The 26,810-nt window shown below is 42.3% G+C and overlaps 1 protein-coding gene and 1 long non-coding RNA gene across 3 annotated transcripts in view; one reads left to right on the top strand and one right to left on the bottom strand.

Annotated features, from left to right (window-relative positions):
* Window positions 1–26,810, top strand: part of LOC119174065 (protein 5NUC) — a 442,987-nt gene that overhangs the window by 40,554 nt on the left and 375,623 nt on the right. The window lies entirely within an intron of this gene.
* Window positions 13,035–26,810, bottom strand: part of LOC142818057 (uncharacterized) — a 427,592-nt gene continuing 413,816 nt past the window's right edge. Inside the window, exons 3-4 of the long non-coding RNA XR_012895526.1 lie at window positions 14,782–14,892; window positions 13,035–14,223 (exon numbers count right to left, since the gene is read on the bottom strand). This is a non-coding gene — a long non-coding RNA (uncharacterized LOC142818057). The remainder of the gene's footprint in view (window positions 14,224–14,781; window positions 14,893–26,810) is intronic.

Raw genomic sequence — 26,810 nt, 5'->3', positions numbered from 1 at the left:
CATTTTGTTCAGGTCACTCTTCATAGTTTCGAAATCGAGACAAATCAATGAGTGCTATAAGTGACGATAAACATAAAAATATGGCAAAGCAAGAGGCTTGCGGTCATTTGAAAAGAAAGCCGTGTACTCATGGTTGATCATTATTCAAATGAAAGGTCACTAAATCTGCTTGCATCCTTGAGTGAAGCTATTCCAAGGATATGAAGCGGCAGGCTGCAACTGCAACGGTAAAGCAACCGGTATTTGATTGTTGATATTGAAGCAGTTCACATGCAAGTCAGTTGGATAGAAGTTGCTTAAAATTTCCTTAATGGTTTGCACTGCTTAGCATAGTATCGCTTGATGGCTGCGGGCGTTCATTGCTCTTTTCGTGTCAGTAGCATCTTCATATTCAGCGTATAGATAAGTTATCGTCTGTTGACCGGCATAAAACTCTGAATACGCGAAATGAGAGTCCTTGCTTTTGATATGGCTGGTATTTTCTTAGTGTATTGGGTATTCGATAATTTATATTGGGTACTTCAACAATTCATAGCTGGAAGCACTACTTTGCGCTATGGCTCGCTGGGCAGCTTCTGAGGGTGAGCTTTGTTGAACTTTGATCGCAAATTTGCTGCCAGACAAACCGCAGTTCAAAATTAACTACAAAAATTGCTCATGAATACCAAATGTTACATTTACCATGCAAACTCTGACTGCGTTCAGAAAATTCAAGACCGTAGCAGACGTTTTATCAACAACCCGGCTGCTGCAGAACGCGTTCCTACATAGGGATGCGTGAGGGGTAGTGGCGTCAATGAAAGCAGACTTGCCAACGTTCTCTGTACGCACATGAGAAACATTCTTAAGAATGGCGACTCGCTAGCATCCGCTATAGACACCTGCTCAGCCGACATAATAGCTCTCACGAAAACGTGGCTATCAGACGGTGTACTTGGCTTGGAACTTTTTCATAGTAGGAAACGATATTTGGTATATTATTGTGATCGGAAAGATCGTCGAGGAGGCGGTGCACTTCTTCCTATCTCAAAATAGATCCCATCATAAAGCATTTACATCACTTACAACTTGGAAACAGTTTGGGCTACAATACGCTCAACAACCAAAGAATAGTCTTAGGGGTTTTCTGTCATTCACCTTCATCTCTACCCTCATTTATTCACGATTTTTATTATGTAGTTTCAAGCATTACCGCAAAATTTTATTCCATGGTCTTTTTTCTGCTAGGTGACTTCAATATCTCTAACATTACATGGGCAGATAATCAACCTATCTCTTCATTTTCTGATTCACAAGATTTTTTGGGTTTTCGCTCTATTTTTTTCTTGTGCCAATTAGTAATGGACGCCACAAGAATTACATCGAATGCTCCTAACACTCTTTATTTGATCTTAACGAACTGTCCTGAGTATGCATTGGATATTCATTATTTGCTATGTATTAGTGATCATTTGATAATTTCTTTCCCCCTTATTGTTGCTATTCAAAAACTTCCGAAAAACAAGAAAAGTTATCACAAATTAGAGAAAAGCGAACTTCGAAGAAGTAAATAATGATTTGTGTGATTTTGTGAACAAATTTCTTAAGGACTTTGATAGCCATACTGCGCAGTCAAACTGGGACATGTTTGCTGCTGAAGTACAGCGTCTAACAAACAAATACATTCCAGCCCGTGCCATAACATGTAATCCACGTGCGACCTGGTACAATAGTACATTAAAACGGTTGTCCAACAAACAGAAATGTTTGTATTGTTCGGTGAAGCAATCGCCCACCGTCTCTCGTTGGAAACCATACACACATGCACCTAACACCAATGTAGCCGGCCTAAAACACGCGGAAGACACATTTTTGTCATCGATAATACCATCAATGCTCAAAAGCAACGTGAAAAAATTCTGGCCTACCATTAATTCTCTTCCCGATAGTTACATCAACCTAAACGATTCTTCCGGCAATCCTGTTTCAGTAAACCAATGCGCAACTCTGTTTAACAATGTTTTCGTGAAGAAGTTCTCGCGAACTACCAATATTACTCTGCCTACACTAAATAGTTATAACTATTTACCTATGTCTCCGATAATTGTTGAGGTTGCTGGTGTACTTCGGCTAATATATTAATTGAAAATGCATTCTTCTCCTGGATGTGATAATATTTGTGCCAAATTCCTTAAAAACACCCCCTTGTATAGTTCTATCATACTGACTAAACTTTTCCAATAATCACTCGACACATACACTCTTTCACTTGTGCGGAAAACGGGGTAGGTTATTCCTTTACATAAATCTGGAAGCAAAACCTTGCCTGCAAATTATCGTCGCATGATATTAACTAGCACCTGCTGTAAATAGCTTTAACATGTTACTATTGCTAGTCTGATGCATTTTCTTATTCTAACTAATTTTTTACGCATTCACAACGGGGCTTTCGGGAAACCTTCTCTTGTGAGTCTCAATTATTCCCTTTCACTCACAAATTACACCAGATACTTGACCACTCATTCCTCGCTGATTGCATTTTTTTAGACTTTTCAAAAGCGTTTGATAAGGTAAGCTATAAACTTTTGCTTCATAAACTAAGCATACTAAACCTTTATCGTAACTTTGTAAAATGAATTGAGTCGTTCCTTGTTCATTTTTTCCAGTTCGTAACAGCTAGTGATCATGACTCGTCACGCAACATCGTTAGGTCCGTAGTTCGCCAAGGTTCGGTCCTGGGGCCTCTTTTATTCGTTATCTACATTAATGACCTTACTTCAGCGGTTACCTTTAATATACAATTGTTTGCCGATGATTGCGTAATTTTTACAGAAATAACTTCACCGCTTGATATATCTACTCTTCAATCCGATCTAAATCATGTTTTGAATTGGTGTCATCTCTGGTGAATAGAGCTTAAAATTAACAATTGTATATCTATAAGAATATCTAGTTCAAACAGTAACCTGCCCGTATACCTCCTGAGCAACATTTCGCTAGAAACTACGAATGCATATAAATACTTGGGTGTGCAAATAACATCTAACTTAACATGGAATACACATTTAGAATACATAACTAATCAAGCCGATAGTTTGTTTGGTTATTTACGCCGTAACTTTTCTCGCGCTCCATCATCACTAAAGTTATTACTTCATAAAACATTGATAAGACCAAAACTACAGTACGCTTTAACCATATGGGAACCTTTATCACCACAACCTTATTCAATCCATTGAACTAATCCAAAATAACTCTTGTCAATTTATTATATGGGACTACAACCGAACATCCAGCGCATTTTTATTGAAATCAGATCTTCATCTCGAATCACTAGCTTCACTACGTAAGGTCTCTCACTTATCGTTCTTTCATAAGTCGTATCATCATGCCACTTAACATCCGCAATTCATATCACGGCTAAGTTAGTTATCTCACTGCATTGATTATCAACACAAAGTTAGATTTTGTGCGTGTAACACCACGTGTTTTTCAAAATCATTGATACCTCGTATATAACATGACTGGAATGACCTCCCGGCTGATATGGTCAGTATTATTAACAATGAGAACTTTAGGAAAGCATTACACAACATTGTACGGTAATAGGCGTTTGTGCGAACTAACGTCACCTCAAAAATTTTTATGGCATACTATTAATGCTTTACCTGTCAATCTAATCACCTCATTTCAAATAAACCTGCAATTTTTCAGGCCACACTCTATTTCACCTACCGAACTTATACTGTATATAAGCAACAAAATTCACGCATTTGTTAATTATGTTCTCTTTGCGTGCGATATTCGTCATACTCAGCTAACGTTGTATGATTAGCGAACATTGTACTAATTATGTATTGTGTTCTTTAGTTAGTACTGCTGTCTCTTTTCCCCCAGTAACCCACTCCCCTCTATGATGTCGAAAGGCCTTAAGGGTACAATACCTAAATAAATAAAAATGTGCATGGGGCACTGTCTGACGACGCACTGTCTGGGCGCAGCGAGAACTAAGCGCTCAAAACATGGCGCGATTCAGCATCCGATCCGGCGTGCGACACTGCACGCAGCTTATGATGATTCACGACACATGAGGTGAACGTGCCATCAGCGCTCAGGCTCCGCTCACATACGGCACCTCAGCTTGCACACTCGGAAAACGTCATAGCCTCTTTATCAAGCAAAAAATAGGCCTCACACAGTCATGCTTCCTTGTCAAATAACATCGCCAACAAAGCTACTCCTTCGCGAGCTACATACATCGCCACAGCCCACATTCATTCTCCACTCCGAGCGTAGGCCTTGCAAGGCCTACGCTCAGATTTCTCAGTAGCGCCACTCGCTTTTTAACTTGAGCTTATTGCGCAGCCCTTACTCTTCCCAACACAATAAAAACTTGCACACCTATGTGTAGTTTTACCTGTGCAACTACGTTTCTTCACGGCCTCGATGTAAAGAGCAAAGGTGGGAACGAAGCTGGCTGGTTCGCCGAGATGGCCAGTGCCACTGTTTGTTTACATGCGAAATTACCTTCCATCATGAATCGATATATCGTTGGCGGTTCGGAAACGAACATTGCCTTAGAGAAATGCTACACTTCGAACATCACTTAATTCAATCTTGATTCGTTTCACGTCAAGCTCAATTTATCCAATGTTTTCCATGCTACCGGCAACGACAGTATCCACAAATACCTAAACGATCAGGGCTATCGAAGTGGCGAAAAAAATGTGTGACGGGCACCCCCCAATAGCACCCCTTGTCACGCTCCCACGCTGCCATTGGCTGTGGCTACCAGACCAGTGTGTTTGCTGCGTGGGGTCCTTTGCGAAGTTGGATGCTCACCCAAAAGCTGCTGTTACTTTTTTCTTTTTACATTTCTACAAACTACTTTTAGAGCAAAATAACGCTATCGCTATTCTTGTAACTTCTCTTACGTGATGTTTCACTCACGTCGTATATAAGTACATCTAACGGCCGATGGTCGGGCATGGTCGCTAGCGAGCCCCAAAAATCTGCGAATCCAAACAGGGTTTATTAGCTACAGATTAAATATTGTGCCGAAACATTTCGGAATTGATACAACTAACCTTATAAAATCCTATATACAGACCTATACAAAACTCCTAATATATGGCTACATCAGAAATGGGGCTTGCAGGCTTTATACGGACTCCCCATATACGGGCCTTATATAACTGATATGCCCAATCCTTGATGTAGCTATATATAGGCCTTATACAACCTGATATACGTAATTATTCTCTTATATATCCATATACAGACGCTGCTGTATATGCTCATATATGATAATCATCTATGTATGGCTATATATGGAAGCATCCATACAAGGCTCGACATGACCCTATATGGATACTTTATATATAGCAATTCAGATGATTCATCTATACGAGTTCAGCTTGTGTCGCCAGCATAAATTGTAGCCCCACAAATCATTCTTCGGCTAGAAATATGGCTGTTTGTTGAAAGATCTGCAAGTAGTCACCATCGTCTCCAAAACAAAGGCGGTGCTTATTCCTTCAACGTTCTTGTTCAAGTTATCCTCATTGTATCTCGAGTTGACCTCAAGAAATTATTGCTAAAATTGTAACTTGGCAACATATTTTAAGTTTGTCACATGTCACTGCCCACTTTCCCAGAGGAGATACATTTTTGTGCTTAAATTTATTGCTTTTTAATGACACTTAATTTATTTATCTATTCATTTCATTACCCACAGCACCAATTGGCATTAGAGTGGGGGAGCATTTACAAAAAGTACATTACAAAAGAAGATACATAGTCAGCCAAACAAATAATCAAATTCGCCTCAATTACAATCTGCAACACAAATGCATATATCATAAAAATGTAACACACCCAAGAAAAATGGAACACACTAATTCTAACATGGAATAACACAAATAATTTGAAATGGTAGAGGCAATGCTAGAAGGCAGTTGGCTCCATTCGCTGATTCTTTCGGCAAACAATTGTTTTGAAATACGTCAGTCTTGCATTGATTGATATGTGTGGTTTAACGTCTGAAAACCACCATATGATTATGAGAGACGCCGTAGTGGAGGGCTCCGGAAGTTTTGACTACCTGAGGTTCCTAAACGTGCACCCTAACTTGAGCACACGGGGCTACAACATTTCCGCCTCCATCGAAAATGCAGCCGCTGCCGCCGGGATTTGATCCCGTGACCTGCGGGTTAGCAGCCCAGTACCTCAGCCAGTAGACCACCGTGGCGGGGCTCAGTCCTGCGTGCGATTCCTCTTATTTTTAACCTATGTTCAACACGGTCTGAGACATATTACGGTGCAAGTAAATATTTTGCTTCATCAATTCCGACTTGACAATGATAAACAGCATGAAAGACCCCGATTTGAGTTTGGTAAACAGATTTTTTATAGTGTTTTTATTTAATACATTTCTGGCATGCCAATGGAGCGTCTATATTGAGTCAAAACGAAATATTGACTTGCTGTTGACCATATGAACTGCGTGTGCATTGAATAACTTGAATGACTTGATAATCAACATTTATAGAATTTGGTGAAAAGCGATTGGTATGTAAGCTTTTCGTGCACAAGTATTGTGACTCAGAATGACCTTATAGCATGACTGCTAAAACTGGTGTCTATAAGTCTCTGTGTGCGTGAGAACGGAAGCTTTTAGCGATATATCTTGCCAACGGGACACTCAAAAATGTCTTTTCTGAACGTAACCCACTTTCAGTTCTGCCAATATTGCATCATTAACATAACAGCGTTAAAGAGCTCATTCCGCGGAAATTCCAGCGTAGGCGTCGGTGGCTCGGAGTGAAAAATTGCCTTGTCCATGACAGAACATTAAGAGAATTCAAGTAAAACTAATATAAAATTTTGGGTCTGAGTGATGATCGAAATCATGCAGGCCATTTGCATGGTAAGCAAGTGCTCCACCTCACAGCTATGCGTCTGCTTGTGAATAAAGTATGAATAATTTCCTGTGGTTGTAAATGCAAGAAAAATAACGGTCATGCTTAACAAATACATGCATCCTGTATACAGGTTTCACAGCACAACATTTATTTGCAGCAATATTGCATGATATAGCACGTATTGTCATCAAGCATCACAACACGTTATTATCAACGTGACTTCGTGGTCTAAAGACAGCCAACTATTACAAAAAGCACACACGTTACTGTGCGTATTCTCTCCCGAATGTGTAGTGGGTGCGTCAAGTTCTAAAACGTTTTACACACATAATATTGAGAAGCATGGTCTGCTGGGCGAGTTTGTCATTCATTTTAACTGAGTTGCGCGAAAAAATTTTAAGTGCAAAGAGGAGACACTAGGACACAGCGCACACTCACAACTGAAACTTTATTGGAGAAAACAGACATAGATACGTGGAAAGAGCACACGTGAGGTGAAAAAGAATAAATAAATGAGCAGACATCTAATCATTTTCTTTCACAGTGTGGACATCTTGTGGTATACGGCACTGCACTGTCGTGCAGGAAGTATTTTTTTAGGATTCAATAATATAATTGTGGATCACAAAGCTTCTCTAAAGAGACAACCATCCTCTAACCAATCATCGGATTGTATAGTGTGCGGCTGCGTGCCCTTGTTCGAGGATACGTTAGGTTAAGCTAGATTCAGGGACATGGTAGCACGGGAAATTAAAGAGGCGTATCTCATAAGCAAAGCTGGTGATCCATGTGTCACGTAACTCTCGGGGATGTTGCTTGCCGCTGAGGCAGCTTTTCTGGAAGTGCATGATAATACAATCTGTCTTATCATCTAATCATTTACTTTCACCACACGTGTTCTCGTAACAGAATATATGTGTCTGTTTTCTCCAACAAAATTTCAGTGGTCAGTGTGTGCTGTGTCCAGGTGTCTTCATTTTACACTTCAATGTTTTCCGCAACTGAGTAATAACATATTATTGTTCGTGCTTTAAACTATGCTACCTTTTTTACACAGAATGAAGTCATGTGCGAAACCTTCATTCAGACAAGGCACTTTCAACTTTCTCAATTACACAGTGCTATTCCGCAACAAAAATCGCTCAAGTGGCATCATGGAATAAAAAGTACACACTGACTGGTTGAACTACACACAAGAGAGAGCCCCACCACGGTGGTCTAGTGGATAAGGTACTCGGCTGCTGACGCGCAGGTCACGGGATCAAATCCCGGCTGTGGCGGCTGCATTTCCGATGGAGGCGGAAATGTTGTAGGCCCGTGTACTTAGATTTGGGTGCACGTTAAAGAACCCCAGTTGGTCTAAATTTCCGGAGCCCTCCACTACGGTGTCTCTCATAATCATATGGTGGTTTTGAGACGTTAAACCCCACAAATCAATCAATTACACACAAAAAACAGGATATTGCTATCCCGTTCAACTCTGAAAACGGAGCCTAATGGTCCCCCAGTTTTTTCACACAGTAGCAACCCTTACAAATATCCTTTATATGGACCTATTTAATAATCATCATATATGGCTTTATCTGGAATTCGGCATATCAGGCTTTATATGAAATCTCCATATAGGGCCCTGTATAACCTAGTATGCCCAATTCCAGATATAGCCTTTTATGGGCCTTATACAACCTGATATACTTAATTCATTATATATTCATATATGGACGTTGCTTTATATGGCCACATATGACAATCATCTATATATAGCTATATATAGAACCATTCATATAAGGTTAAACATGTCTTTATATGGGTACCTCTATTTATAGCTATTCAGATGAGTCATCTAGATGAAATCATCTTGTGTTGCCGGCAGCAATTATAGCCCTACAAATCATTCGACATGTAGAAATATTTCTGTTTGTTGAAAGGTCTGCATGCAGTCGCCATCGTCTCCAAAACAAAGGTTGAACGTATCCTCTCAACATTCTTGTTCAAAATATCCTCATTATATCTCAAGTTATTCTCAAGAAAGATAATGGTTAATATGTAACTTGGCAACTTATTTAAATATATTAGTAGGAGTAGGTGCATGTCACTGTTAGTCCACTTTTTGGAGAGATACATTGATTTTGTTTAAAAGTATTGCTTATCCATTGACACTTTGATTATTTATTTTCTTATTCACAGCACCAATTGGCATTACAGTAGGGGAGTATTTACAAAAAGTAAGATAGAAAAAAGATACATAGTCAGTTAAACAAATAATCAAAGTCGCCTCAATCACGATTTATAACACAAATACATATATCAATAAAAAATGCAACACACTCAAGAAAACTGCAACAAACTTATTCTAACATAAAATAAAATAAATCATTTGAGATGGTAGAGGTAATGCAGGTTGGTTTCATTCTTTGATTGTTTTGGTAACAAATTATTTTCAAATACGCCAGTTTTGCATGCGATTTTTCTTATCTTGAACCTATGGTCAAGGTGGTCTGAGACATTGTTCGGGGCAAATAATTATTTCGCTTTATCGATTCCGACTTGCAAATAAATATAGCATTAAAAATCTTCAATCGCAGTTTGAGTTTCGTTAAGAGATTTATCAGTGTTTTCATTTAAAACTTTCTCGCGTGTGAATTGAGCTTCCTTAGTGAGCCAAAAATAAATATTGGCTTGCTGTTGACCGTATGAACTGCGTGTGCGTTGAATAATTTAAAGGACTTGATAATCAACCTTTATGGAAGTCGGTCAAAAGCGAATGGTATGCATGCAAGCTTGTCATGAACAAGTACTGCGACCTGGGTGACTTATAGCGTGACTGCTAAACCTGATGTCTAGAGGTCTCTGTGCGAGTGGAAACGGAGGCTATTAGCAATATTTATAGCCATCGTGTCACTAAAAATTGTATTTTGTACACGTAACCCACTTTCCGTTCTACTAATAATGCATTATTAACGAAACAGCGGTAAAGAGCTCGTTTCGCAGAAATTTTGGTGTAGGCGTTGGTGGTTATGAGTGAAAAATCATCTCCGTGAGCCAAAACTGAGAAAATTTCAAATAAAGCAAATAACAAAAAAATTGAGTCTGACTGATAATCGAAACCATGCAGGCCAATTGCATGGCAAGCAAGTGCTTTACCACACAGCTATGTGCCTGCTTTGAAGTAAAGTATGCATAACTTCCTCTGGTTGTAAATGCATGAAAAATAACTTATGTTTAACAAACACACAAATCGTGTATGCAGTTTTCACAGCACAACGAATATCACATCAATATTGCATGATACAAGCATACATTGCCATGGGGCATCACAACACGTTATTACCAAGGCAACTTTGCGGTTTAAAGAGAGCGAACCATTACGAAAAGCAGACACGTTACTACGCATATTCCCTCAAGACTGCGTAGTGGGTGCACAGCAAGTTCTAAAACGTGTTACGCACCTAATATTAAAGTGTCTAGAAATATACTGCCTTGTGTGGTGAGCGCGCGCATTCCTTACGAGAGAGGCTGGCCGCGCATGTGATGACTGCACTCAGATGCCACAAGCGGCGCTGCGTGTCGAGAGAACAGCTAAGGGAAGAGAGGCCGATGGTATACGGTTTTGTAGAAACACATCTCAGGGACATGGAACAACCTCCGAGCAATCCTGACTACGCGTGGGAGTATTGTAATAGAACAGAAGGCAGCAGAAAGGGGGGTGGTATTGGGGCATTCATTCATAAAAGTACAGACTGGCAAAGGGTCAAGCAGGAGTGCAAGGAACATTTATGGCTAAAAGGGAAAGTGGCAGATCAAATGACACTCCTTGGTTTCGTGTACTTGTGGACGGGAGCAAAGGCCAGAGAGGAAAACCAGGTAATGGTAGAGTGTATATCAAAGGACATTCAGGAGTTAGGAAGAGAGTGCGAGATAATTATACTAGGAGACATGAATGCGCACATAGAAGATATAGATGGGTATACCGACCCGACAGGCAAAATGATCATGGATATGTGTGAAAGGCTTGATTTGATCATTTGCAACAGTACCGAGAAGTGTGAAGGGCAAATAACATGGGAGGTAGGAAGGCTTCAGTCGACGATAGATTATGCACTGATGTCACATAGGATGTATAATAAGCTCAGGGAAATGCACATAGATGAAGGTGGCTCCAGAAGTCTGGGTAGCGATCACAAACGTATCAAGCTAAGTTTTGGAAGAGCAGTGAAAGTGGGAAGGAGACAAGATGAGCAACTACAGGAAAATTTTTATCCAGAAAGGCAAATTGAAATAGCCACGAAACAAATTGAGAAAGTAATCACGGAGGATAATAAGACAGTGTGGACATACACGAATCTAATTAGACTCTTTGAGATAGAGCTTGCTAAGACGCGTGACAAGTCGCCCCGGAAAAGAAGACACAAACCCAAAAGTTGGTGGGATGAGGAAGTTAAGAGAGCCATAGCAAAACGTCAGGAAGCCTCTAGGGAACACAGACATGCTAAGCAGCGGGGTGAACCGACAGATGATGTGGAAAGAAAATGGGCAACCTTTCTAAGCTGTAGAAGGGATGCATCCCTTCTGATCAATGAAAAGATTAGAAGGAAGGGAGCTCAGTGGCTGGCAGAAGTACATAAAAAAGATAGAAAGGCAGCTGCGAAATTTTGGAACCATCTAAACTCCCTAAGAGATGAGACGAGCCTAGAGCAGAACTTTATAACTACAGCCCAAGGTGCTAGGCTAGAAGGGGACGAAGCTATTGAATATATAAGAACAAGGGTGACAGAAATATTTCAACAAAGAAGTACTTTATGCACCACAATAGACAAAGACGAATCAAGTGGTGCAATGGCTCCATTTTCACAACAAGAGTGGGAAAGGGCTGAGAAAAGGGTTCCTAGTAGTACATCAACAGGCCCAGATGGCATTCCAATTAGGCTGATAAAAACATTAGGTCCGAAGTCTAAGCAGGCTTTGAGAGAGGCAGTAAGTACAATAATAATCGATGGTGAAGTTCCCGATGGATGGAAACTTAGCAGGATGAGCATGATCTATAAAGGAAAGGGGGACAAAGCTGACATAAACAACTACCGTCCTATAACAGTGACATCAGTGGTCTACAGGCTGGCGATGCAGATTATAAAGGAAAGACTGCAGGCGTGGATAGAGGATGAGGGGGTGCTGGGGGAACTGCAGAATGGGTTTCGGAAACACAGGAGGTTGGAAGACAATCTGTTCTCACTGACGCAGTGCATCGAAATAGCAGAAAAAGAACACAGGCCCCTGTGGCTAGCATTTTTGGATATCAAGGGAGCGTACGATAGCGTGGTTCAAGAGGAATTGTGGGGAATACTGGACACACTAGGCGTGGAACATGTAGTCACTAATCTTTTAAAGGGTGTCTATAAAGGTAACAAGGTAGTTATAAAGTGGGAAAAACAGGTATCCAAGCCTGCAGATGTAAAACGGGGGCTTAGGCAGGGGTGCCCCCTGTCACCCTTATTATTCATGATGTACCTACAAGGATTAGAGGCAAAATTAGAGGGAAGTGGACTTGGCTTCAACCTCTCTTTAGTCAAACAAGGAAAACTTATTGATCAGGCACTACCGGCATTAATGTACGCCGATGATATAGTGCTAATGGCCAACAACAAGGAAGATTTGCAGAGATTGATGGACATCTGCGGTAATGAGGGAGATAGGTTAGATTTTAGATTCAGTAGGGAAAAATCAGCAGTCATGATTTTCAATGACAACGAAAGTAGTGAGCTTAGAATACAGGAGGTCACGCTAGAAATGACAGATAAATACAAATATCTGGGCGTATGGATAAGCAATGGGACCGAGTATCTGAGGGAACATGAAATATACGTGACGACTAAAGGTAACAGGAATGCCGCAGTCATGAAAAATAGGGCACTGTGGAATTACAATAGGTATGATGTTGTGAGAGGAATATGGAAAGGGGTCATGGTTCCTGGGCTGACGTTCAGCAATGCGGTCTTGTGCATGAGATCAGAAGTTCAAGCAAGATTAGAAATTAAGCAACGTCGAATAGGTAGGCTTGCTTTAGGAGCTCACGGGAATACACCAAATCAGGGAGTACAAGGTGATATGGGATGGACATCATTTGAGGGCAGGGAGGCTAGCAGCAAGATAAAATTTGAGAAGCGATTGAGAGAAATGGGGGAAGAGCGTTGGGCTAGGAAGGTTTTCAGCTACTTGTACATGAAGAATGTCGATACAAAATGGAGGAAGCGAACCAGGAAGTTGACTGGTAAATACTTAGAAAACAGCAGGTGGCCAAACCAAAAAGAACTATCGGTTAAGAAAAAAGTGAAGGAAACGGAGACTGACATGTGGAGAATGGGCATGATTAAGAAGTCCGCACTAGAGATCTATCGAACTTTTAAGCAGGAAATTGCCAAGGAAAGGATCTATGATAATACTCGGGGTAGTTCTCTACTGTTTGAGGCCAGGACGGGAGTACTGCGCACCAAGACATATCGGGCCAAATACGAAGGGGTCGACACAATATGCAGTGCGTGTGGAGAGGAAGAAGAAACTGCCGAACACTTGATAATGTTCTGTAAAGGGCTTCACCCTATAGTTCAGGATGATGGCGCAGAGTTTTTCAAAGCACTGGGATTTAGGGACAGCGAGGGCCAAATAGACTTTAAGCGGGTAGACTTAACTAGAAGGAGGTTATCTGATTGGTGGCTGAAGTCAAGGCACGAGTGAAAATTAAACCCTTCACTGTGAAGTACGAATCCTCAACTTCATTATTTAAAGGAAAAAAAGATAAATGAAATGGTTAGTTCACTAAGTATTACGGCTAGGTGGCGTTAGCCGCCGCCCGATCTAAAGGGTACAGCCACATCCATCCATCCATCCATCCATGCACGAACGCGTGAAATTACTCTCGTCCACTGACCTCCACTAGGGAGCTGGATGGCGCACCGGCGCTACCCGAAGCGGGAGCTTGCGAAGCCACCGGAAGTGCCGCCGCTTGTTCCGGAAGGAGGTCGTCTGCTGCGCTACGCGGTACGCGCGACGCGAGTTATGACGGCGTGCTGCTGTTCTTTGGATCGCGTTTCGTTGATTTCTTTTTTGTAAATACTTCCTCGTGGTTAGAAGAGTAAGCCAAGTAACAATAAGGGCTTAGGTCGTCAACAATTTCGCTCAGTGATGCGACCCGGGTCTTCAGCCGACGCTCCCGTTGCTGGCTCAGCTTCAGCCTCTTTTTGACGCCTTCAGCGACACTGGTGCACTTTTCCAGTCTCCTTTTTAGGGTTCTTGGAGTGTCCAGGACGGCATAGCTGTGATCAAATGCCTGCAAATAATAAATTTATAAGCTCAACAACCGGAATGAAGGTCAATCTACGAGAAATCAACCTACAAAAACCTGTTCACTAAAAGTAAAAATCAGACTTCCCATATTTGTTCTCAAATTTTCGTATTCCCTTTCATGCATTAGCCCGTTAAAAAACTGCGCTGCAGGACATCAAGCTTTCTTATTGGTAACTATCATCACGCAGCCAGAAGGCGGCAGAAAAAATCTCGAGTTCTTATATTTCACAATTTATTTGTACCTCATTGTTAGCGCTTATCTGAAAGTAGTACCCGCCGCGGTGGCTCAGTGGCTAAGGCGTTGCGCTGCTGAGCACGAGGTTGCGGTTTTGATTCCCGGCCGCGGCGGCCGCTTTTCTGATGGAAGCGAAAAGCAAGTACGCGCGTGAGTACGACATTTCGGCGCACAATAAATATCCCCAGGTGGTCAAAATTATTCCTGAGCCCTCCAGTACGGCGTGCCTCATCACCTGCGTTGTGTCGGCGCGTTAAACTCTTCAATCAATCAATCAATCAATCAATAATCTGAAAGTAAGCTTACACTTCCTGATGGCTCAGGAGGCGGTGCTGGTGGGCTGCTGGGTGCCTCATCTGACGTGGATAAGTCAGGAATTGGGGCTCTATCCTTGGGTGGTTTTCGTTTCGGAGTTTTCTGAAAAAAGGCATGATTTTCCTTATAGTGACCATCACAACTCAACCATCAATTTATGCACAAACAACAGCAAATCTTATAAAATAAACTTATTTGCATGCATGAAGGAAGCTGCAGTTACAGGTGACACATCCAGGCATGAAAAAGTACTTGTGTACACAAAACACCGCAATAATGCAAGAAAAAGGCGAGAACATGCTGGACCATTTGGTAACCGTGCAACGTTGATTCTTTGCCCCTGAAATACAGCTTCACCTTGCAAAACATGCGAGCGGTGCTTTTTAGCTAGCAGTCAGCAAGGGACTGGTTTCCGCACCGCACCATACATCTGTCCGGAATCAATAATGCTTTTAACGACGAAACTGCAAGAATGGCGGACACATTGGAAAGGCATGCACCAAGAAGCGTTAAGACACCCAAAAATGGTGCCTGCACGGTTGTCAGCAAGACAACGTTCAGCGCAATGTGGAGACACAATCCACCTAGGCTGCAGATAGACAACGTGTTGCTTCTTATGTGGTCAGGCCAGTTTCTTCATGTTTTTGGTTCCGCAACACTTAACATCGTAGACGCCCTGAAAGCTCACTTTGACCCACAACAATCGGAGCTCTACTGTCGAGCACGCTTGCAACGTCGAAATCAAGAACAGGGAGAAACCGCGGGTGCTACAATAGAGCACTAAAACTTGGATCATATACGCAGAACCGTAAGCCAGGCATAGCTTCTGCGCCGCATGGGTCCCAAATCATGACTCGTCAAGCATCGGCACATTAAACCTCCCAATCAATCAATCAATCAATCGATCGATCAATCAATCAAGTGCTCCACCGGGGAGGTCACCAATTGCAGTGTTCCCACAACCGAATAGCAGTCGGCGGTTTAATGAAGCGTCGTACATATGTGCACTCCAGGCCTTCGGATTTCGGACTGCACAACAGAGAGTGTGGTCGCAGATATCGTCTTCCACTCACGCACTGCTAGTCTACCGCGCGAGAAAGGCGTTATCGGGAATTCTCCGGAGCGGCGTCGCAAAAGCGCGCACAGCGTGCCGTCTCAAATATCACCCAGGTGTGTGGCCTTGGGCAGTGGTATATATCACTTTTGCCGTGCATGTGAGAAGCTACATCCGGGAAAGATCTTCTTGCAAGCCATGACTTTGCGTAGTAATGATTGGTGCACAGAGAAGAAGAAGTCTCGTCTTCTGCAAGTGTTCCGGGAAAGAAAACAGCGTTGGGATGGCGTCGCTTTTCAGACGCGTCCTTGAACCCGAGCGGTCAAAACACGCCTCGGTAAAGTGGCTGCTGCAAAGTCTGCTGTCTGGAGATGGCTTCCATTGGTCCCTTTTGAGGTTAACAACCCACTGCTGGTACAAGTGGGGCTGGGAACGCGGAAACCTGCAAGACAAATACCAGACAGCTTTAACACGCCGTTCAACGCATCGCAAATGCTCCGTGCTCATGCTCCGTGCAAGTCAGTTACGGGGAATTAAGAATTATTTAAGGGCCCTTACGCATGAAACGTCTTTCCAGAAGACTTTTCTGGCCTGCTTGTGCAATTAACAGCACAGCAGGCAGGCATTCTTTTGAGAGAAGTCCAGAAAACACGCACGCCGGCAGCAGTCAGGCGGGAGCAAGCACCGGCTTCCGGGACAATGCCGCCGGCTTCCGGTGGCTTCAAGCCGGCGCGCTCTAAGCGCCATCCAGCTCCCTAGTGGAGGTCAGTGCTCTCGTCCTGTTGCTGCCGGAGCCTCGAAACGTTTAAAATCAGTGTGTGACAGCTGCCATCTTATTTACTGTGAAGTTCGACGGCGCTATATGTACACTGCAACACCCTGAGATGTTAAAAGCTAAGCGCCAATGCAAAGAAAGGACGTGTATTGTGCCGCTGTGTCAAAGAAGTTATCGGTTGAACAAGGAAAAGGTGTTTTGCTTCCCCGCCCTAACGGATCCACCATGGTTTCCTGAATGAAAAAGTTGGATCAAGAGGGCAGACAGAAGGCTGAATCTGAAGGCTGTCGTGTGAGAAAAACATTCTGAGCGTGACTCCACCGAACTATCTTTTCGGATTAGGGTGAACGGAGTCGGAAATGAAATCACCGTTTAAGCAAAATTTCAAATATTCTTATTTATCTAAAAAATGGAAAATACCCTTTCGAATTTCATTCACACAGTTTTTTTCCCATGTCAACGTTGGACTCCCTTTCCAACTACGTTTTGAGTATCACATGCGGCGAGTGTCACATTATTCATTGGCATGTTCTTTGTTTTACTAGAATCCTAATAGAATTGAGGCTAAGCGGTAAAAATTTATGATCTGTGATAATTCTTGCTCTCAAGAACAAAGCACACTTTAAAAAATAACTCTGGTGGTTATACTGTCAATGTTTCTTTTTTAAATTAATTTCTTTGTGTGCTGCAACCACTTCGACTATCTATCTATCTATCTATCTATCTATCTATCTATCTATTTATCTATCTATCTATATATCTATTTGTCCGTCCGTTAATCTTTGCATCCGTCCATCCGTCTGTCTGTCCGTCTGTTCGTCTATCCGTCCGTCCGTCTTTTTGTCTGTCCATCCGTTTGTCCGTCCTCCGTCTGTCTGTCTGTCTGTCTGTCCGTCCATCCGTCTGTCCACCCGGCTGTTTGTCTGTCCACCCGTCTGTCTGTCTGTCTATCCGTCCGTTCGTTCATCTGTCTATTCGTTCATCCGTCCGTCCGTCCGTCTGTCTGTCTGTCTGTCTGTCTGTCTGTCTGCCTATGTATTTATCTATCTATACATCTATCTATCTATTTATCTGTCGAATCGCCTACGTCTGGGTGCCCTCACGATCAGCCTCTTAACTTGGGGTCTTGGAAATACTTTGCAAGAAGAGCGAAATGTTCGTTAAACGCCAATGCTAGTTCCAGTGTTGCGTATCCAATTTCGTGCATATATTTGGCTTCACTTCATAATGTTTCACTCAATAAAAAATTACAAGAGAGTCACCTTGCATAGCATTGATTCCCGAGTTACGTGCGATCTGCATCTTTTTTTTTTTGCGGGCAGTAGCGGATGGCGAAATGTGTGCGATGAAATGATCTTCATTTGGTATTGCAAAGCGCCAGTACTGTGAAAGCAATCGAGTAGTTCTTTACAATAAAGCATTATGTAAAAACACTCCGAAAATGCAGGAAAATATTAGCTGACTTCGCTCGGCTCGGCCTCCTGCAGGCTTCGTAGTGCTTACGGAGCGCAAGGATTGAACGCAAATGCACCCACTCGGAGAGCAGTGCACCATGCGGGCGCTGCCGGCAGTCATCAGCTGTGGGGCCATCTCCTAGCCCGCGCTCAGCACACTAGGTGGTATATTTCTAGATACTGTACTAATATTGAGAATCCCGGTCTGCTGGACGAGTTGGTAAATCGTCTTAACTGAGTTGCACGAAAAAACTGAAGTACAAAAGGAAGTCATATGGACACAGCGCACACTAACTGAAACTTTATCGGAGAAAACAGAGATATAGATGCGGTCACGAAAACACGTGAGGCGAAAAAAAATGATTAGATAAGCAGATATCTAATCATTCTCTTTCACCGTGCGGACATCGTACGGTACTCCGCTGCCGTGTGTGAAGTATTATTTTTTATTCAATATTATAATTATGGATCGCAAAGCTTTTCCAAAAGAACAACTATGCTCTAACCACTAATCGCATTGTAGCGAGTGTGACTGCCCACCCTTGTTTGATGATACGGTTGGCAAAGCTAGATTCAGGGTCAAGGTTGTGCGGGAAATTCAAGAGGCGTATCTCATCAACAAAGCTGGTGATTCATGTGTCGCGCAATGCTCGGTTATGTTGGCTTGCCGCGAAGGTAGCTTTTCTGGAAGCGCATCATTATTACAACCTGTCTGCTCATCTCATCTTTTTTTTTTCACTGCACGCGTCCGGGTGGCTTCCTTTCGTACTTCAATTTTTTCGCCCAACTCAGTTAAGATAACATACTATTGCTCGTGGTTTAAACGATGCTACCCTTCTCTACAAAAAATGCAACCATGTGCAAAACCTTCATTGAGACAACACACTTTCAACTTTCTTAAATACACAGTACTACTCCACAATTAAAATTGTTCAAGTAACATCATAGACTAAAAAGTACACATTGAGTGGTTGAATTGCGCACACGACACAGAATATTGCTATCGCGTTCAACTCTGAATAAGAGGGCTTAATGGTCCCCCAGTTTTTTTTACAATAGCAAGCCCTAATGCATCAGACGAGTTTATTTTCCGGATTGCGTAAAATTATGTACAATGCTCACGGATTAAAACGTGACATCACATTACTTTGCGTAACTATGTATACGGGCATGTGCGATTCTTCAAGATAACCACGCGATGTTGCGAGATCTGTAACAATAATGTTGGCTGTGATGCACGCATTCCAGCTGAAATTAAACCTATTGGACCCGAGCTGTACACAGTAGAAAAAAAATTTCGGGCTATTTTCTAAGTTGTCCCGTTTCAATCCGGGAGGACTGCACCCCGCTTTGAAGTAGCAAAGCAAACTAGCAAAACATTTTCAGTGCGTGTACCTACCAAAGCACGTGTAATTATAAAAACAAGGAAAAGTAGGCGAAGACAGACAAATTAAGACGCGGGCTCATAATTCTCCATGAGGTGAAGATATCCAACTATTTTTCATTTGCAATGGCGGGGAGTTGTAATTTATCCTTGTTACTTCCTCAAGCTTTAAAAGGAGAAAAATGCAAAACAGTTATTTACATCAATATATTTATGAAACCTACAATACAAAAGAAACGCCTATTTTGCTGGTGTAGAGTTTCCGATTAAATAGAGCCTTGTCTGAAATAAAGAGAGAAAAAAGTGTTGTCGTATCGCTTAAACGAAACAGCGTAATCGCGTAACCACAATTACTATGAAGTAATTTACTCAAGAAGCATGCAATGCGCTATGTTTTCTTATTTATCATTATATTTCCGAAGAATGTGCGATGGTAATGAAAATGATGAACTTACTTTAAGATTTAACCGAGATTTGTCTTTCACAGAGCCTTTAAATCCAGATAACCTACTCACACCTTAAGGCCACCACGTCCATTCGTGCTCTTTTTGGGAGAAGTTGCGAAGGAAAGTTTGCCCGCAAGCATGGGTATCTATTTTTTTTTTTTTTGCCCGAAATGTTGACGATCCCATTGCATCGGCATAAACGCGCACACGCACATAAAAACACTTCCACGTTCGTCCACGATTGCCCCACGTAAAGCGAAGTACATTCCTGAGCGCTGCGTAAGTATCTTGAGTAAATTGCAGCAGTAGTGAAACACAAAATAAGGGCATGCAATGGTCGATTCTCACTAGATACCTTACGCTGAATATGAAAGTTATTACGACCGAGAAGGGCAGAATATCTTACTCTGAACTAGCTTGTAGAGAAATAACAGCTCAGCGCGATTTCGTCAGCAGTTAAGTGATGGAAAAGACAATATTCTAGCAGTGTTGAAAAGAGTCTAGCGAAACGATCGGGGCAAATGCTTATGATTTTTTTCCAGGAATCGCTCAGTGGCATTACTGCTAGAATTAGCAGGGCCATTCCAGATCGTATTTGCATATGTACTCATGTTGGGAAAGACACATGTGGTGTACAATTTGTAGAAGGCTATAGGAGAACTGGATTCTCGAGAGATAATCTGTCAACACAGAGAGAACGAAGGCCTCGCATGGCAGCACTTATAATCCGAGTAGAACAAAACCTGGATGCTATCAGAAAGAACACCAAGATATGTGATCTCAAAAATCTGATATAACAACACAGTATTGACAGAGCGTGGAAGCGACACGTAGGACGTTTTCTGATAAACAACAACAACAACAAAACAACAGAAACAACAACAGACTCATATTCATTCTCTCAAGGCCGAAAATATCTGGCCACATTGAAGCAAATGCAAAGGTCCTGGTGTCTATTAACCTCAATACGCAAGTGTGTGATTGCACATTTTGGTGGGTACACGTACCGGCGTACATAATTTATAAGTAAATGCACCGCAGTGTTAGTGTTGAAAGGATATGTTCACAAGCAGTTTTAATTATTACGCGGCTGCACCTTGGAGTGTGCTTTACATAATGTAGAGTTTGGCTTAGGCATCATGCCAGCCCTTATTCGCAAAAATGTGTCATTTATTGTATTCGCAAGGTAATGTTTAGGCTAATTCTGACGAGGGCAGGTGCGACCTCGACTAAAGAATGACACACCCACACAAAATAGAAGTTTTGTGAATTCGGCAGCCTACGTTAACAGTTGCAATATACGGTCCAATAAATGTGTATCATGTGTGAGTCAGTTGCACCCTTCTTAACGTTTGCTCGTTAAGTGTTTATGACGTGAGATATATTTGACACTTGGAAACGCTACACCAGTGCACTCATAAAATTTTCCATAAATTTACTATCTGCACAGCCCCGAACGTTATACGTAGCCAAAGGAAACGCCAAATGCATTTTTGTAATAAACTAGTACAACTTCCATCTTGAATTTAAGCATAATAACGCCTGCGAGTTGCATTCACATAAGTTCTTTTTTCGTTTTTAAAGATACTCCCTTAAACATCGCACTGCACATGCAAATATGGTGAGTGGCCGCTCAAAGCAATCGCAGATGGGGGTAAACAAGATTAACTGAAATCTTGTTACATGAAGGGAGCATGTAGCCATCAAAATTTTTAAATATACAGCAATTTTTCAGCCGATGTGGAAGCTAAAGCGCATTGAAATTACCATTTCTTGCTGCCACTCCAAACATTGCAATAATGTGAACAATATAAGTTGCATGCATTTCGTTTTTACATAATACTATATAGGATTGCTCTATAGGAGTAGAGAGGTTTGAGAACTTCAATATGTTTTGTGATGTGACATGATTCCTTCCTTGTAAAACATGTCTGCTCTCGTATAAATTATTTACGTCGTATTAATTCCAACTTATTTTTTCAAACCTGAATTCAATGAAAAACTTTTACAAGTTGAAATAAATGAATGCATGCATAGTTGCCACTATCACGTACACAAAGTTGACCTAAAATTTTGTTTGTTTTTGCAATGCAGAAACAATGCATATAATACTCTTGTTGTTGTAGAAAATAAGCAGGTAACCTTTGTGCACGAATAGTTATATATGGATGTCCACATAGAAGTGTGTGATCATAGTGCTATATATATACCTGGTTTTCCTCATATAAGGGAGCACTTCCACCTATAAGGATCCACTTGATATGTTATATATGGTTTGACCGTGCCTTATAAGGCCGGTTTGACTCTTTATACAGGGCAACCGTCCATATAAGGCTGTACTTAAACCCGTATATGAACCGACCCCGCCAGATATACATTTATATATGGTAAACGGAAACCACATATGCTGACATATATGCTTATATGGGGCTACATAAAACTTATACAAGTACCCTACATGCCATTTCTGTAGGGGTAAATTTAATTCAATCAGGGAAAGTTGAAACTGAAAGTTTCACTTTCGTTTCACGACACCTTTAAGAAACACATCAACAGACGTCAGTAAAAAGGCATAGAACTTAGAACAGTCAAAATTTACGAATACGAATTTCACCGCTCTCCTCTAAGTAGGCTGAAACAGCAAAGCAGTTAAAATGTGGGCATCAAAAACCAGGAGCAAATTTTCTTCTGCGTGTCCTAGAGTATAAGTTCTATCCTGACCATTAAGAGTTTCGCTGATTGTGTTATGCCCCGCCGCGGTGGTCTAGTGGCTAAGGTACTCGGCTGCTGACCCGCAGGTCGCGGGTTCGATTCCCGGCTGCGGCGGCTGCATTTCCGATGGAGGCGAAAATGTTGTAGGCCCGTGTACTCAGATTTGGGTGCACGTTAAAGAACCCCAGGTGGTCAAAATTTCCGGAGCCCTCCACTACGGCGTCTCTCATAATCAATTGGTGGTTTTGGGACGTTAAACCCCACAAATCAATCTGATTGTGTTATGTCGATCATAAACAGCCTATGTGCGATGTGGCGATATCGTGAATGCCCTCTCTACTACTGCTTCAGAGAGCACGGTGATGCATAATATTCAACAAATATGCAAATGCACTTACAAAACACTTTACAAATCTACTTATATATAACATAGCTCACATTACCAACGTCGCTCTCACGCTTTCACGCTCACTTCATCTCTCTTTTTTTCTCTCTACACCTTTATTCCTATCCTTTTATACCTCCTCACCCCCATCCTTTGTGAGCTACTGTTGAGGTATCGCCACCTGAAGCAGACAGTTACGGGGCTCACCTTTCTTTTCTATTCCTTCTTTCAACATAACCACTTCCCCTTACAATATCAACGTTCATTTATGGCTCCGAGAAATTCGAATATGCCACTGAAAGGTGAAAATTCTGTACAGTCCGACCTCGGCAAAGGCAAGACTCTTTTTAGTGTCCCGTGTGCATTGTTTCCTTTGTAATTTAAAAAAATATAACAATATATATTATACCTTTCATCATCGTCTGTTAGTTATCATATATATCGAGCATAAAAAAGAAAACGAGCCCTTAAATTTAGACTTCTCTTTATCATCTATTCACTTAAAATTTACTTATGACAAAAAAAATTGAAATGCCGCTATCAACACCAAACACACGATGTTGTTGGCCATACACAAACAGGCAATAAAATAAACAACCACCCGGCGCCACATATAACTCTTCCATACTATCATAATTCGCCATTGGTAAACTCCGATTGGCCCAGAGACCTGCTATGTTTTCTGTAATTGCAACAAAATACCGCCATTACGAAATAGGACAGCATTTAGAAAATCTAGAAATGTCCGGAATAGCCACACTGCGTTCAATGGCTGCAGGTGAAACTGGAGTCAGCCTTTTGTAATTTGATATCAACGAAGCTGGTAACCCCAAGCTCGATTAAGATAATCCTTCCGGTCGTCAGCCCTGCAGCAGGCGCGAGTGCACTGTACACTTTAGTTTTTATGATGCTGCGTTCCGGAGACAGTTCTTGCGGTCGGCTACAAACGTCTATCCTGCAATCGAAGCTCTTTGAATAGGGGACGCCCGTACGAAATGCGAAGTGCAAGCGTATTGCTCTTAATGACTAAAGAGGATGGGGTAACCGCAAAGGTCACACGTTCCGGTGATTGCATCAAGTCCAGCTGAGGCAGTCGCCAGCGCATCGCACCGCGCACGGCGTACGCTTACAACCTCGGCCGATCTTCATTCCTAAGTGTGCGTGCTGCTATCCAGAAGCAATTGCGTAGCCGGGAGTGACAGTCCACGCGCACACGTGTGATGCGCCGTCCGTTCACCGAGTGACCTTGCATGTCTTGGCGCGCGACGGGATACTTCTCTGACAATATATATTTGTCAAAGCAAGGCCAGTACCCTTCGTGTGCGCTTTTTCTAGCGGAAAATCTTCGAGGTAACATGTGCCGTAAGTCACGGCGTGGAACAGTGCGCGCATCGTGACCAAGTCTATACGAACCAAGGCGCCACGTGTCGAAGGCCACGCGCCCGCTGTCTTAAAGCCGCGAAAATGGCTCATTTGGTTTGGCCTTTGTATTACGTGTTTTAAGAGATCTGCCCACAGACGCATCGTACCTTATCGCAGCAAGGAGCAGGAAGAGCTGACTTTTAGCTTTGTTGGTACGACATATTTGAAGTTATTTAGCTCAGGCTTCATTCGTTTTTTTTTCAAAACAGGACAAGACGAGAAGGACACATACAGAGGCTAACTTTCTACCAATCAATTATTTGAATCTAAATAACACGCAATATTACATTTAACCAGTACTCAAGCATGTGCTGACATATTTCCATTGAGCAAAAACATATTTTTTGTCAGTGTGAGTGACAGCGTAGTTACACAATTGTCATTCAGCTTATTAATAGTACCCGATGTAACGATTGACCGAGTGGATTCGTCAAGGTGCTTGCAAACAATGGAACACTCACAAAAAACGCCGGACCTGCACGGAAGGCGTAGCGCTGTCACAGCGAAAGCTAGATGAGCGGCCTTTCAGAGCCTTTTTTTTTAACACTCATTGGTAACTGCTGTGCTGCAAGCACACTTTCAGGGGACCCTCTACGGCATTATTTAAATGAATTTCTGGGTAGTAGACCAGCATTCACTCTCCTATTTTTCGCCATTTTTCTGAGATGGGTTGTATCCGCTTAGCACTTGCAAGGAATTGTTGCCATTGTTTACGCAGTGGCTGACGACGATGAACAATTTATGCCTGAAGTGGGTATGCATCACATTTATTAGGTGATCAAAAACAAGCTTGTGTAATAGGTAAGAGCATTGGACGACCCACTCGTTGCGCTAGTCTCATTGTGTGACGCCTCGGTGTTCTTTTGCTGTTTTAAAACGCTTGATTACTCATAATAACGCGATTTATTTTTCGACATCAAGCCTGCCTAAGGCATGATTCACAGAAATTTCCAATGACTGGCGTGGCTCAGTATAAGGAAAAAAAACCGGCGTGGCTCAGTGGTGGAATGCTGGGCTGCCACACAGCGGACCCGGGTCCGGGCGTCACTGTGTTCTTGGTGCTGTTTTTTTTTTCCTATTGCGCGGTAGTGGCTACGGACATCGGCATAACGTGCGCGTCATCGAAACATCTCGCCCTCGCTTCATCCGCTCTCCGCCGCTCATTGCACGGATGGAAATGCGTTGCCGCTATTTCGATCCGTCCGTGTGACGATCGTCTGCCCTCGATCGAGAGGATTCAGCGTGAAGTCTGTCAACATAAGTCGAATCGGCGTGACTAGAAAGCAGGCTGCCAGCCTAAAAGCCGCGTGTTTTAGTTTTACGGCAAATAATGAGCGTGTTTGGTGCGACAGTGGAAAAGGCCCAGTAGTTTTTTTGTGGTTTTTGTGGTGGATTGGAGGTTTTTATTCACAACGCTAGGCCTGTGAGACATGCGCGGCCTGCATAAGCGCGCTGCACAAGCATAGGAGTTGAAAGTATGCAAAAGGATCCCGTGAGACAGGGTGCATGCGACATCTCTGCTGCGGCGCCGGATAAAACGAATCACGTGACACTTCGGTCCGCGGAGAAGCGGGATTTTGTCCTCGCGTGTGCACCTACAGCTTTACCCGTACTTGCCTACGGAACAGAAACCTGGAGGATTACAAAGAGGATTCAAGCTAACAATGATAGGTGTAAGCTTAAGAGACAAGAAGAGAGCAGAGTGGATTAGGGAACAAACCGGAGTTCTTGGAATTTGGTATTCGCTACAACAAAATATGTTAACCAAGGAGCACCGCAGGGCTCAGTACTGAGTCCTTTGCTATTTATTTTATAAATGCATGATCTTCCTGATGTTCCTAGCTCTTTTGACTGTGGTCACTGTGTTCTATACGCTGATGACACAACAATATGTTCATCTGATAAAAACTTTGATGCTCTTGTTTCAAAGTTAAATCTTGCATGAAGTGCCCTCATGAATTAGTGCAGCAGTAATCACTTAGTTATCAACCCCACAAAATCTGAATTTATGGTGTTTAAAAGTGCTCAGATGTCATTATCTACTATTCCCTTAATACAACTTGGTATTCATTTTATTTCTGCTTGTTCTGATGTCGTCTCTCTTGGTATAAGTCTTGACCCATGCCTTACCTTTCGCAGTCACTTTAACCATCTTAAGCAGAAGACGGCGTTTGGTATCCGCGCATTAATCAAAGCTCGCCCTTTCTTTTCCCTTGAAGCTCTACTGGCGCTGTATTTTGCGTTCATTCATAGTCATATTACGGTGAAATCTCATGGGGCAACACTTACGCTTGTCATTTATCATCAATACAGCACATTCAAAACCAGTCAATCCGCATTGCCACTTCTGGTTTTTCGCAATCAAACGCCTACACATTACTACGCTCT

The sequence above is a fragment of the Rhipicephalus microplus genome, chromosome 5 (genome assembly GCF_043290135.1).
Source record: "Rhipicephalus microplus isolate Deutch F79 chromosome 5, USDA_Rmic, whole genome shotgun sequence".
NCBI classification, from domain to species: Eukaryota; Metazoa; Arthropoda; class Arachnida; order Ixodida; family Ixodidae; genus Rhipicephalus; species Rhipicephalus microplus.
Note: the sequence above shows the minus strand (reverse complement) of the source record. Positions and strands in the feature narration are given on the sequence as shown.